The sequence below is a fragment of the Anomaloglossus baeobatrachus genome, chromosome 6 (genome assembly GCF_048569485.1).
Source record: "Anomaloglossus baeobatrachus isolate aAnoBae1 chromosome 6, aAnoBae1.hap1, whole genome shotgun sequence".
Lineage (NCBI taxonomy): Eukaryota > Metazoa > Chordata > Amphibia > Anura > Aromobatidae > Anomaloglossus > Anomaloglossus baeobatrachus.
Window position 1 is genome coordinate 455274924 of NC_134358.1, and position 12500 is coordinate 455287423.

At 38.2% G+C, this 12500-nt stretch overlaps 1 protein-coding gene and 1 long non-coding RNA gene across 2 annotated transcripts in view; one reads left to right on the top strand and one right to left on the bottom strand.

Moving 5' to 3' along the window:
* THRB (thyroid hormone receptor beta) overlaps positions 1-12500 on the top strand; it is a 506718-nt gene that overhangs the window by 196006 nt on the left and 298212 nt on the right. The window lies entirely within an intron of this gene.
* LOC142244435 (uncharacterized) lies at positions 5417-6529 on the bottom strand. Its single transcript, XR_012724545.1, has 2 exons — positions 6438-6529; positions 5417-5693 (listed from the first exon to the last, which is right to left on the bottom strand). It is a non-coding gene; the product is annotated as an uncharacterized LOC142244435 (long non-coding RNA).

Here is a 12500-nt window from a genome sequence, read left to right on the forward strand (position 1 = left end):
AACATCTTTAAAAAAAATTTATTAAGCCCAAAAAACCTGTCCACTATAGGCGTAATACATATGATGTCCCACAACGCATCCAGCTCTGCTACATGCAGCTGACTGAGAGCGGCAACAGACCATGATCGCTCTTTGTCAGCTTCACGCAGCAACTGAAGTGACTTGCGCTATCACCGCTGATGGCAGTGTGTGTGTGTGTGGTGATGGTGCCAGATGTCGTTGCTTGCGTTGAACATTGGTGACGGCACTACCGTCTCCATTATCACCACACACTACGGCACTACCACCACCATCATCATTGAACCCTTATTTATGGCATCCTTGAATAATGTATATAACAGCCAAAAAAAATTATACACCACAACAAATGTATTTTTATACTCAGCTATCAGTGAAACTTGTACTTTGTGCTTCGTTTGGCGTCCTTTTTCAAAGGACACTGCGGATGAGTAATCCTACGTCATCCAAACAGGCTTTCACTTTGCGATGGCGCTGTTTATCCTATTTTTAAACACATGCGCACAGCTGTAATGCGATCTACCCTCAGAAGGGCACTACAACGTGCACCTACGCAGGAACATAATGTCTGCTTGAGTGGATTACGTAGGATTCGTCATCCGTTCTTGGCTGAAAAGGCTGATGACAAACGCCGTACAGTGTAGTTCTACAACACGCCATTAGTGATGCACAGCCTACAGAGCTGACACATTGACTGACTATACTCAATCTGTTATTTTATTGCAATCAGATTGTCATGGGATCTTATATACATTATTATACAATGCTGTAGATATCGAGCACAGTTTATAGTTGAACAATATGCTGCAAGATTTCATTAAAATACAATAAATTATTCTTAAATATTTAAAAATAACTTTTTTTTTTTTCTTTCAAATATAATAGTATGCCAAGTTGCTTAGTAAAGGACTGCTTGAGCAGCATGGGCCATTCTGCTCATAGATCTGATGTCATATTACACCGCTTTCCCAAAGATGTCAACAGAATTAAGGATTGGCTTCTAGCAATGGGTCAAGAATTTTCAAATATTGATGAATTAGTTCAGAAAATCAGTACTGAAGCGGCTAAAAACAAAAAGTATCGCTTATGTTCATGTCACTTTGCTTCAGATTGTTATATTCAGAATGTAGGACGAAGAATTTTGCTACCAAATGCAAATCCTTCAATATTTCATTGCGTACCGGATGGAGAATGTTTAATAAATGAAAATTTGAAAAAAAAAGGGGTCGCAGAAGGAAGAGACCACTTCCACGCTCTGAAGTTGCGGGAGCAATTCAAACTGATAATTTAACCCTGAGTGAAAATCAAAACTGTTCAGAAGACACCGATACAAGATATGTCAGTATTGGAATACAAACTGACCTTACCATGCAAAATTCATCGATCACCTACACAGAAAGTGTAGACAGCCAATATCAGATGGCGGAAGAAAGAATTGTTTGTCATACCACTCCTGACAGGTGTGATCAACGTCAATTTGTTTCAACCCCACATGAATCAAATGATTGCAATTCACCTATGAAGAAAAGACCAAATTTGACAATATCGAAAAGTAAAATGGCTCTTTCATTCGAAAAGCAATTTTTTGATGGTTTAAAACCAATCTCACCATTAACTCAGCGTACACCATCTATTCTCTCATTTTCCGAACAATGCTCAGAAGAAATGGACAAAAATAAAAATAAAGAAGAAGATTCAGATTATATTCCTGAGTTGCCAACTGCAAATGAATCTGATCTCTTTGGTTTGGCATCTTTAAGTGTTGCTGACGAAGAACATGTCCTTTCTGCTGACTGTGCACCATCTCTAAATCAAACAGTGAAGGAAAGGAAGTTTCTGGTATTTGAATCGTGTTTGGACCAGCTAATTAACAAAGTGCAATGTCAGCATGAACTGGGATGCAAATACTTAGTTCACTGTTTCAATAAAATTGTAGATGGCAGTTGCATTAGAGTTGTTGGTAAGTGCCGCCTCGGGCACAAGTTCACCATTTTTGAATCTCAACCCAAAATTGGTCGTTATGCAGCAGGAAACGTGTTGATGGCTTCTGCCATTCTTTTTAGTGGACAAAATTTTCAAAAAGTCAGTGAACTATGTCAGATTTTGGGATTGTTAACTATAGCGGAAAAATCTTACTACAGGTATCAAAATAAGTTTTTGTTCCCTGCAATAGATATGGCATGGAAGCAAGAACAGGAAAAACTGTACCAGCAAAATAGATTTAAAAAAATTGCAGTTTCCGGTGACGGACAATGTGATAGCCCTGGCCACAGTGCGAAATACTGTGTGTACACCATCATGGACATCCTAACAGAAAAAATCTTAGACTTTGAAGTGGTGCAAAAAACACAATGTACCTCATCATCTGCGATGGAAAAACACGCTTTTGGTATTTGCATGGACAGATTAATTAATTCAGGGCTGAAAATAAAGATCTTTGCATCAGATCGGCATGTGGGCATACGCAAGAAAATGCGTCTAGAATATGTAAACATCAACCACCAATTTGACGTTTGGCACTACGCAAAATCAATAAAAAAAAAACTAAACAAAGCCAGTCATTGTACATTATGCAAGGAAATAACTCCATGGATTGACAAAATTGCTCTACATTTCTGGTGGTCAATAAAAACATGTGACAATAACGTCGACTTACTAAAGGAGAAGTGGTTGTCATGTTTACACCATATAACCAACCAACATCAGTGGGAAGGCACCTTGTATCAGCAATGCAGTCATGGACCATTGTTTGAAGACTTGGAAAGTGAAAAGATATTGTGGATCAAAAAAAAACTCCACCTTTCACAAAAATTGAGAATATTGTTTCCAGTCCACAAGTACTGAAGGACTTACCACACTTAGTGCATAACTGCCACACTGGTGCTCTTGAAAACTTCCACAGCCTCGCATTGAAATACCGTACAAAGCGAATCCATTTTGGTATCGATTCCATGGAGGCTAGAACCAAACTTGCAGCCTTGACACACAATTTTAATGTTGGAAGACCAATTGCCTCTGTGAAAGTAGTGAAGCAAAATACAGAGCCAATTGACACAAAACGCACCAAAGTTGTTTTTCCCAAAGGAAGATCACGATGGATTGTCCGTGATGTTTTAGAAAAAGTTAGTGTTGAATTCATGGAAGAACTGTCGGTCAATGTTCTGAAGCTCATCAAAGGAGAAATCTCTTCCAATTGGATCTCCAGAGCTCCAAGTCTTCCACCTAACATCAGCAACAAAGAGCGGCCCACAAAAGAGGACATTAAGAAACAGCGAATCAGCCGATTCTCAACAAATTTTAACTGATGTGTTCCTTTAACAGAGACTATTCATTTAAACTCAATTACAATGCCGTCAATGTGTGGATTACAAACTATAGTATTGTTTGGAGACAGTAGCGTAAAAGGGCCAAATATTTGGATAACTTGCCTTTTGGGCATTCAAAGGGACATGTTTACAGATAGCTGGAGAGATGCGTGGGTCTGGCTATATACATAACAATAACCATGGTTGATGGCTAATGTTACAATGTTTTCATTTGGTTTGTGCACATGTCCAGTATGTTCAGTTTATAAGGCATCCTGGGCAAAGTGTCTGTGTTGTGTCGTCGGTACTATACTATCTACATTATCATTGCCCTGTAAACCAAAAATAATTGTTTTAAATAAGTTTTTTTTGTGGAATACTACATTTTTGACTTAGCAACATGAATAATTTCCATTAATAACTTGAATTGAAACATTAATAATTACCGCCATCAAAACTCATTTCAATTTTGTTTGATATGAGTATAGAGAATAAACAATGTTATAACACGTTACATAAATGTCTGGTGAGCATATTAAAGTTTTTTTAAAAACACTGTTATGTAATTTATTGAACGGGTGAATTACACACTTTTTAATATTGGAGGTCTATTTGGCTGAGCACATCAATTAGACCTATAACATATGTCAGGCAATATACCAATGAGATGTCAGGTGCTCATATCCATGGTACAACTGTTCCCGATAACCTGTAATGACCATGTCACAGCTGTTGAGATGCTCTAAAGCAGGTGTCTCAAATTCGTCAGAGTAAGTGGGCCACACACCAAAAAAAATTAAGGCAGTGGGCCGCATTACTTTTATAAATTTAATACAATACAATATAATTGTTAATCAATTATTTAGACTATTCTAACAATGCTACATTAGTATGCGCTGATAATCTAAAATACCGTGAAGCGAAACATCATTTTTTTATATTATTTATTTTATTTCCAGCGCAGATAAAGCTAACAGCTACGGGCTGCCACCCCCAGCTTCCTGGCTTTACCATAGCTGTCAAGAAAAATACAGGGAAGCACAATTGTTTTTTAATGAGATAATGAAAAAAAATGCGTGGGGTAACGCAATATTTTGATCACCAATCAGGTATAACCAGACAGCTGAGGGCTGTGATTCTCAGCGTGGTAAGGGCCAAGCATTTTGTTCACCCCACGATGAAAATCGCAGCCCACAACAGCCCCTGGAAATGGCGCATTCATCACAGCGCCATTTACAGGTGCTTTACATGTCTATTCCACCGTCCCTGTAGGCAGTGGCACGCTGGGTATTAATGGGGTTAATAACAGCTCTCTATTCTCAGCTGCTAGTAAATCTGCAATTCATGGCTTTATGTCAAATTAGATGTGAAGACCATGAATTTGTATTAAACATTAATAAAAAAAGCAACACAGATAATTTTTTTTTTATTATAAATGAAACCAAAAAAACAATTAGGGACTACATTTTAAAAAAAAAACAAAAAAAACCCCCTCTAACGTAGTCCAAAGTCAATCTCAGCACAGCATCATCGCTCTGAACAGTTGAGCGTCTGTCCAGACCGACAAGAAGGCTGAGACCGAAAGTAACATTTTTCCGGTCTTCCAGTAACCATCAGCATCAAAATAATTTTTATCATCATCATCCAAACACACATACAGCCGTCATCATCACCATCAACACACACAGCCATCATCATCATCATCATCATCCACACACACACAGCCATCATCATCCTAACATGATAACAGTCACGTGTTTCCCTGTGCACTGGTCGCAGGTACCTTGCCAGGTCAAGGGATCCGTCTTGGGTAGTAGAGTGGACCCCACAAATGACAATAATAACATTGATTCTGCATCAGGAAGTCGAGATGTTCTCACGTGCATTTTGGAGCTCCGTGGGAGAAGCATTTTCAACATGGTCCGTTCAGGTTGAGCTACATTGCTCTATCGTCAACACCGCTAATTACATGTGCAGAGTCCTTTGATGGGAAACTTACCTCACGTCTGGCTCTAAAAATAGAATTTCTGGTTACAATATAGAACAACCCAGAGGATCGATGAAAATTAACAGACAAAACAGACAACAGGGCCTGATTTTATAAAACTATTTATTTATAATCTATCTAAAAAAGATAGATTTTATACAACTATCACTATTGAAAACACAAATGAAAAAATTCAATCTAAACACAGGAATTCCGCTGCTTCCTCATTAGTCGCCTTAAATCCCATGTAAGATTCATCATCATCAGGAAAAGCTTCCCGGACTTTGTTGACGACACAAGATGGAATTGGACGTCTGTTGCCTCTCCCTAGATGTCCATGAATCCAAGCTGTGAAGCTACGATAACATGTTTTGCGCGATTTACTGCAAACAAATACATAAAATATAAATTTAATTTGATAATTTAATTTGTTAACTGTGAAAAAGCATGCTCAAAAACCAGGTTATGAATAAAGGCCGCTTTACACGATGACACATGGTTAGCATCGGCTAACCATGTCTCGTGCAATAGCACCCTCCCACGTTGGTGGCACAATATGTGTTGATGGCTCACGTAGTGAACATTATCTCTGCGGCAGCGTCACACGCACATACCTTTGCAGCCACGTCGCTGTGACCTTTGATGCACCTCCTTTGTAAGTGTGTTTTTGCAGCGTCAATGAACCGCCGCCAAATAGAAAAGGAGGGGAGTAGAGGACCGTACGGAACATGACACCCACCTCCTTCCTTCCTTCCTCCTATTTCGTTGGACGGAGGTAAGGAGATGTTTGTCGTTCCAGTGGCGTCACACATAGCGATGTGTGCTGCCACAGGAAAGACAAACAACATCGTTACTGTAGCATCAACGAGAGTTGTTGAAGAGGGTGTCATGTCACCAAAGAGCGTTTTGTATATTTTGTCAACGATTCAAGATCGCTCATAGGTGTCACACACAACGACATTGATAAAGCGTCCAGATGTGCGACACAAATTATGTGACCCCAACGAGATCGCTTTAGTGATCTCTTTGCGTGTAAAGCCACCTTAACTCAGTTTTGTATTACATATAATGTTTTTAAAAGTTATCTAATGTTTTTAATTTTATTTTAGAAAGAATCAGTGCATTACCAATTAGTGAATCCAAATGTTTTTATGTTTTTGGTTCAATTGTAGAAACAATGGAGTAGTAAGCATGGGGTCTGCTGTTGCATGGTTGTCCAAGTCCTCAATAGTAAATATTTTTTTTCCGTCAAAATCAGAACAGATTTCAGTGTTATACAACTAGCGTAGCACCTTATGCAGCACCCGTGATGCATTACATAATGTTGCATGTTTGTCCCTGACTGCCCCAGGTAGACTCCATAAATACCTTTATAAAATGTACTGTCACGTTTGTAAATTGATCGTTACAAGATATTTCTTTTTAAATTGACTATTGTTATGTAAGGCTCTTTTTCTACAATGGAATTGAAATGAAAAAAATTACCGATTTTTTTCCTTGGTTTGAGAAGGACATACATTCATATCCACAATGGTTTGAATTATGTCAACTGTTTCCTCTCGCTGACAGAACGTAGAAAAAAATTCGTGGTCCGTAATACATGCCAAGTTAGACATGTATGGCTCCACATTATCCACTTCAAGACAGCATATTGATTCGATATTTGTTGGCATTGCAACACATTTAGCACATTTGCACCAAACAATATTTCCAACTCGATTCTCTTCAGGATCTTCATCGAATACGATAAATCGAGCATTATCTATACGAAAAGGGTTTGATGGAAAACACTGTTCGTTTTGAGTGTCTCCTCCAAATTTTATTTTTAATTTTGAAATCAGTGTTTTCATCTGTGGGTAAATAAATATGAAGAGTTAATGTTATAGATAATATCTAAAGATCTGTTACTATTATTTTAAATTATTTCATTTTTTTTCTGCATACAATGTTGGTATTAGAAATATTACATTGTTTGATCTTTTTTAGCTACAATCAGTAGAAGCTTAATAAATAATAAAATAACATTGCACTTGTGTTTGAAATATAACATATGCACTAACATATGTCAAATGCTTTTAATTTAAATTTGTCTTTCTATTCATGGACAATGTGCTGGGGCACAGCAACAGGGTGAGAGATGAACAAGTGGTGTTAAGCTGGGTTCACACTAAACGACAGCGACAACGACGTCGCTGTTACGTCACCATTTTCGGTGACGTAACAGCGACCTTGTAAGTCGCTGTTATGATCGCTGCTTAGCTGTCAAACACAGCAGAAGCAGCGATCATAACGTCGCTGTGCTACATGTTCAGAGAGCAGGGAGCCGCGCTTAGCGCTGGCTCCTTGCTCTCCTTGCTACAGTACACATCGGGTTAATTACCTGATGTGTACTGCAGCCACATGTCACAGTGCAGGAGCCGGCGCTGGCAGCAAGAGCGGAGGCACTGTGACCAGCGTAAACATCGTGTAACCAGGGAAAGGTCTTCCCTTGGTTACCCGATGTTTACGCTGGTTACAGCTTACCGCAGCTGCCAGTGCCGGCTCCTGCTCGCTTCATTTCGTCGCTCTCTCGCTGTCACACACAGCGATGTGTGTGTCACAGCGGGAGAGTGACGACCAAAAAATGAAGGTGGACATTCAGTAACGACCGGCGACCTCACAGCAGGGGCCAGGTCGTTGCTGGATGTCACACACAGCGACAGCGACGGGACGTCGCTGCAACGTCACAGAAAATGGTAACGTAGCAGCGACGTCGTTGTCGTTGTCGCTGTGTGTGACACCAGCTTTAGAGTTTGAGTCACTGAAAGTGAGCTAGCCAAGGTCTGATGAGATGAAAGGTAGCGCAACGTCTATGATGTTGATAGACGAGATAATGTGTTTCTATTGAATGAAGTGCTTTTCTGTCTGCGATCAGCAATACAGGAAACACGACAAATTTCTTAGTCAGACTCATGTACCAAGGTAACCGTACATGTTTAGCGTGTTTTTTTTGTTAGCTGGACGGGTGTGTACGATTCAATAGCTGCAGACAGTGTGCTGTTCTATAAAGACACAGCAGCATCTCATTATAGTGAAGAAGCTGTGTCTTCAAGAGTGTCAAGGGTGTGATAAAGGGTAATTATTTTACTGTGTATTTTTTTAAGGTTTGCGTTGGAATAAATATTTCTGGTGGCGTTGTTGTGTACTTGTAGAAGAGATAGAATATAAAGTTAGTACGTTTAGGAGAGACAGTAGTAGTTTTTATTTTGATAGGTTGGATGGGGAAGATAGTCGAGTGAAGATTAGTTCAATCTATCTTCCTGACCGCTGTGTTGTAACATTCGGTGTGGCTGAAGTAGGAATTGAGTGTTATACATTTTGTGAAAGGTGAGTGGGAAATGTCAATGGTGATATTGAACTCACTCCTGTTGATAGTGTGGAAAACTAACAAAACATGAAGGGATTGAAGTTCTTTGATAAATCACAGCGATGATGTAAATCTAACTGTAAATCTTGGTAGTTTAAATACATTTTTAAATAAGTACCTCATCATCACTGTCCGAATCATGAGTATTGCTTTGCCCCGTTGCAGATACATTGTTACTAACTTGAGTAGTCACTTCATTATTAGAAGGGGTATTAGTGGCCGAGGTATCAGTGTGTTGATCTTGGACATCCTCAAATAAACTCTTAAAAATCATAAAAAAAAATAAAATATCATGATTTAGTATTGGTAAATAATCAAAGAAAGGTATGCATAACAACAAAGCTTGTCCGCTTTGTGTTGGGTACTTTGACACACATAATAAAATTACATTTTAATTTTCACACCAACAGATTTTTCTATGGACGACTTTGTGTAATGATGGACCACCTGGGTGTATGGGTAACTCAATTAGTACGAGACAACAATCATTCTGTAATTAAGGTCAGCAATAATAATTCTGTCAATGAAAATTTGAACTAGAAATAGAAAACCAACACTAAAAATTTTGTGTGTGTACGTCTTGTAATTTATGTTGACGCGGATTTGTTTACTTGATTTTAATTAAATAAAACATAAATCAAAGTATTTGAGATGAAAATTGTTAAAAGGTATAATGAAGCAGACCCTTGTTTTAAATTTTTTATACCTAATAAAGTACAAAAAACTTTAAAAGTTCAACTACCTGTAGATTGTAATATTGATCATCAACTATACAGCCCAAAACGGTGTAGTTGGTTTCCACCACCAATTCATTATCAGCCCTACTAGAAATTTCAATCATTAGGTCCTCTACATCTGAAATTACATGTTCATCCTGTACCTAGAATAAATGTAAGTAGAATTATTGTATTGAATTTTATTTTTATTTTTTTTTGAAAAATTAGAATAACAAGATTTGTTTACCAGTATGTATTTGTAAATGCTAATAAGAATATTAAATATTGATAATATCACACGATAATTGTTCAAAGTAGGAACAACCCCATCTCATAACACTAATTGATACACTTAAAAAAAATCAAAAAGCCTAAACTCACATAGGTTGATGTTGCCGTGCCATCAATATCACAATTTTGTTATGGTTCTACTGTTACATTGAAATTAAATGAAAAACCTGTGACAAATCTGAATGGAATTCCAATTCCACAATGTAATAAAGTATTTTACGATTTACACGCTCTGACAGTGCTAAAGCCAGCTCGTTGTGGACACTGAATTTGTGATGCACATCCGGCCGCTTTAGCAATGCTTTTGCGTGTGTCAACTAAAGGCCAGGTCTCACTAAGCAACATCGCTGCTGAGGAACAACTTGCTAGCGATGTCGCTGTGTGTGACATCCAGCAACAAGCTGGCCCCTGCTGTGAGGTCGCTGGTTGTTGCTTAATGTCCTGGACCATTTTTTAGTTGTTTATCTCCCGCTGTGAAGCGCACGTCGCTGTGTGTGACAGCGAGAGAGCAACAAATGTGCAGTGAGCAGGAGCCGGCTTCTTTTGAAGCTGGTAACCAATGTAAATATTGGGTAACCAAGAAGACCTTTCCTTGGTTACACGATATTTACCTTTGTTAACAGAGTATGGTTCCATAACAAACATTATTACGAATTTTGCCTCAACACAACCACAAAAAAAACCCAAGGCTAAGGTATTGACTACTTGCCATGTTATGTATTTCTTCCTCTGGAATGTTATCCATTCTGTTTCTACAATTATAGAATGTAAAATGTTATTTCTAAATTATAATGGATATATAAATTATTTATTCTAACAAAAAATATCAATCAATTTTTAAAGGGATATCATTAAATTAAAAGAATGTTTAAATATAAAATATTTTTATGGTTTATTACGTATATGTGATTATAACCTTTGTATTTATTTATAGTTTAATTTTAACTATTCCTATGTTATGCTGGTATTTTCCAAGCTTGTGTTCTGCTTCTTTCTCAGCTATAGTCACATAAAACTTTAGCTATACAGAGATAAATAGAGCGAGTGAGATAGATAGTTATAAACATAAAGATAGAGATATAGATAAAGATAGATGTACAGAAATACATATAAAAATAGTTAGATATAGAGAGAAACATATTATGAGATACATATACATACAAAAATATAAAGAGAGAGATACAGAAAGAGAACGAGATACAGATAGAGGGACAGATAGACACACAGAAACAGAGCAAAGAGTGAGAAATTGAGTGACAAATAGAGAGAAAGAGATAAAAAGAGAGAAAGAAAGGGAGAGACAGAGAGAGAAAGACAGAGAAAGAGAGAGACAGAGAGAGAGAGAAAGAGAGAGCGAAAGATGGATGGAGAGAGAGAGAGAGAGACAGAGAAAGACAGAGAAAAAGAGAGAGAGAAAGATGGATAGAGAGAGAGAGAGACAGAGAGAAAGAGAGAGACAGAGAAAGAGAGAAAGAGAGAGAGAGAAAGAGAGACAGAGAGAAAAAGAAAGAGAGAGAGAAAGAGAGACAGAGAGAAAGACACAGAAAAAGAGAGACAGAGAGAGAGAGAAAGAGAGAAAAAGAAAGAGAGAAAGAGAGAGACAGAGAGAGAAAGAAAGAGACAGACAGAGAAAGACAGAGAAAAAGAGAGAGAGAAAGATGGATAGAGAGAGAGAGAGACAGAGAGAAAGAGAGAGACAGAGAAAGAGAGAAAGAGAGAGACAGAGAGAAAGAGAGACAGAGAGAAAAAGAAAGAGAGAGAGAAAGAGAGACATAGAGAAAAAGAAAGAGAGAGAGAGAGAGAGAAAGAGAGACAGAGAAAGAGAGACAGAGAGAAAGACAGAGAAAGAGAGAGACAGATAGCGATAGGTGATAGCGCAAGTCACTTCAGTTGCTGCGTGAAGCTGACAAAGAGCGATCATGGTCTGTTGCCGCTCTCAGTCAGCTGCATGTAGCAGAGCTGGATGCGTTGTGGGACATCATATGTATTACGCCTATAGTGGACAGGTTTTTTGGGCTTAATAAATTTTTTTTAAAGATGTTTTTTTGTTTGTCTTGTATTTAAAATAAAAGATTTTTCCAGGTGCATGTGTTCATTTACTTTCAATTACAGGTTAATCATTGGGGGTGTCTCATAGCCGCCTTCAATGATTAATCTAGGACTTTGTGGCAGCTATGGGCTGACATTAACTCCTTATTACCGCAATTGCAACCGCAACAGGGTAATTAAGGATGAGACTGGTAGAGTCTCGTTACTGTCGCATCTAATGGCTGCGGCAATTCCGTGCGCCTGATGGCTGAAATTATCGGGGTGGGTGGATCACCATAACGTGTGGATCGCCAGTCTGAAAATAACAGCCTTCTTCCTTTACTTTGGTTTGCATCAAAAAGAGAGAAAAGAGAGAGAGAAAGAGAGAGAGAGAGAAAGAGAGAGACAGAGAGAAAGAGAGACAGAGAGAAAAAGAAAGAGAGAGAGAAAGAGAGACATAGAGAAAAAGAAAGAGAGAGAGAGAGAGAAAGAGAGACAGAGAAAGAGAGAGAAAGAGAGAAAGAGAGAGACAGAGAAAAAGAGAGAGAGAGAGAAAGAGAGAGACATAGAGAGAAAGAAAGAGAGAGACAGAGAAAGAGAGAGAGAAAGAGAGAGAAAGAGAGACATAGAGAAAAAGAAAGAGAGAGAAAGAGAGAGAGAGAAAGATAGACAGAGAGAAAGACAGAGAAAGAGAAAGACAGAAAAAGAGAGAGAGAAAGATGGATAGAGAGAGAGAAAGAGAGAGAGAG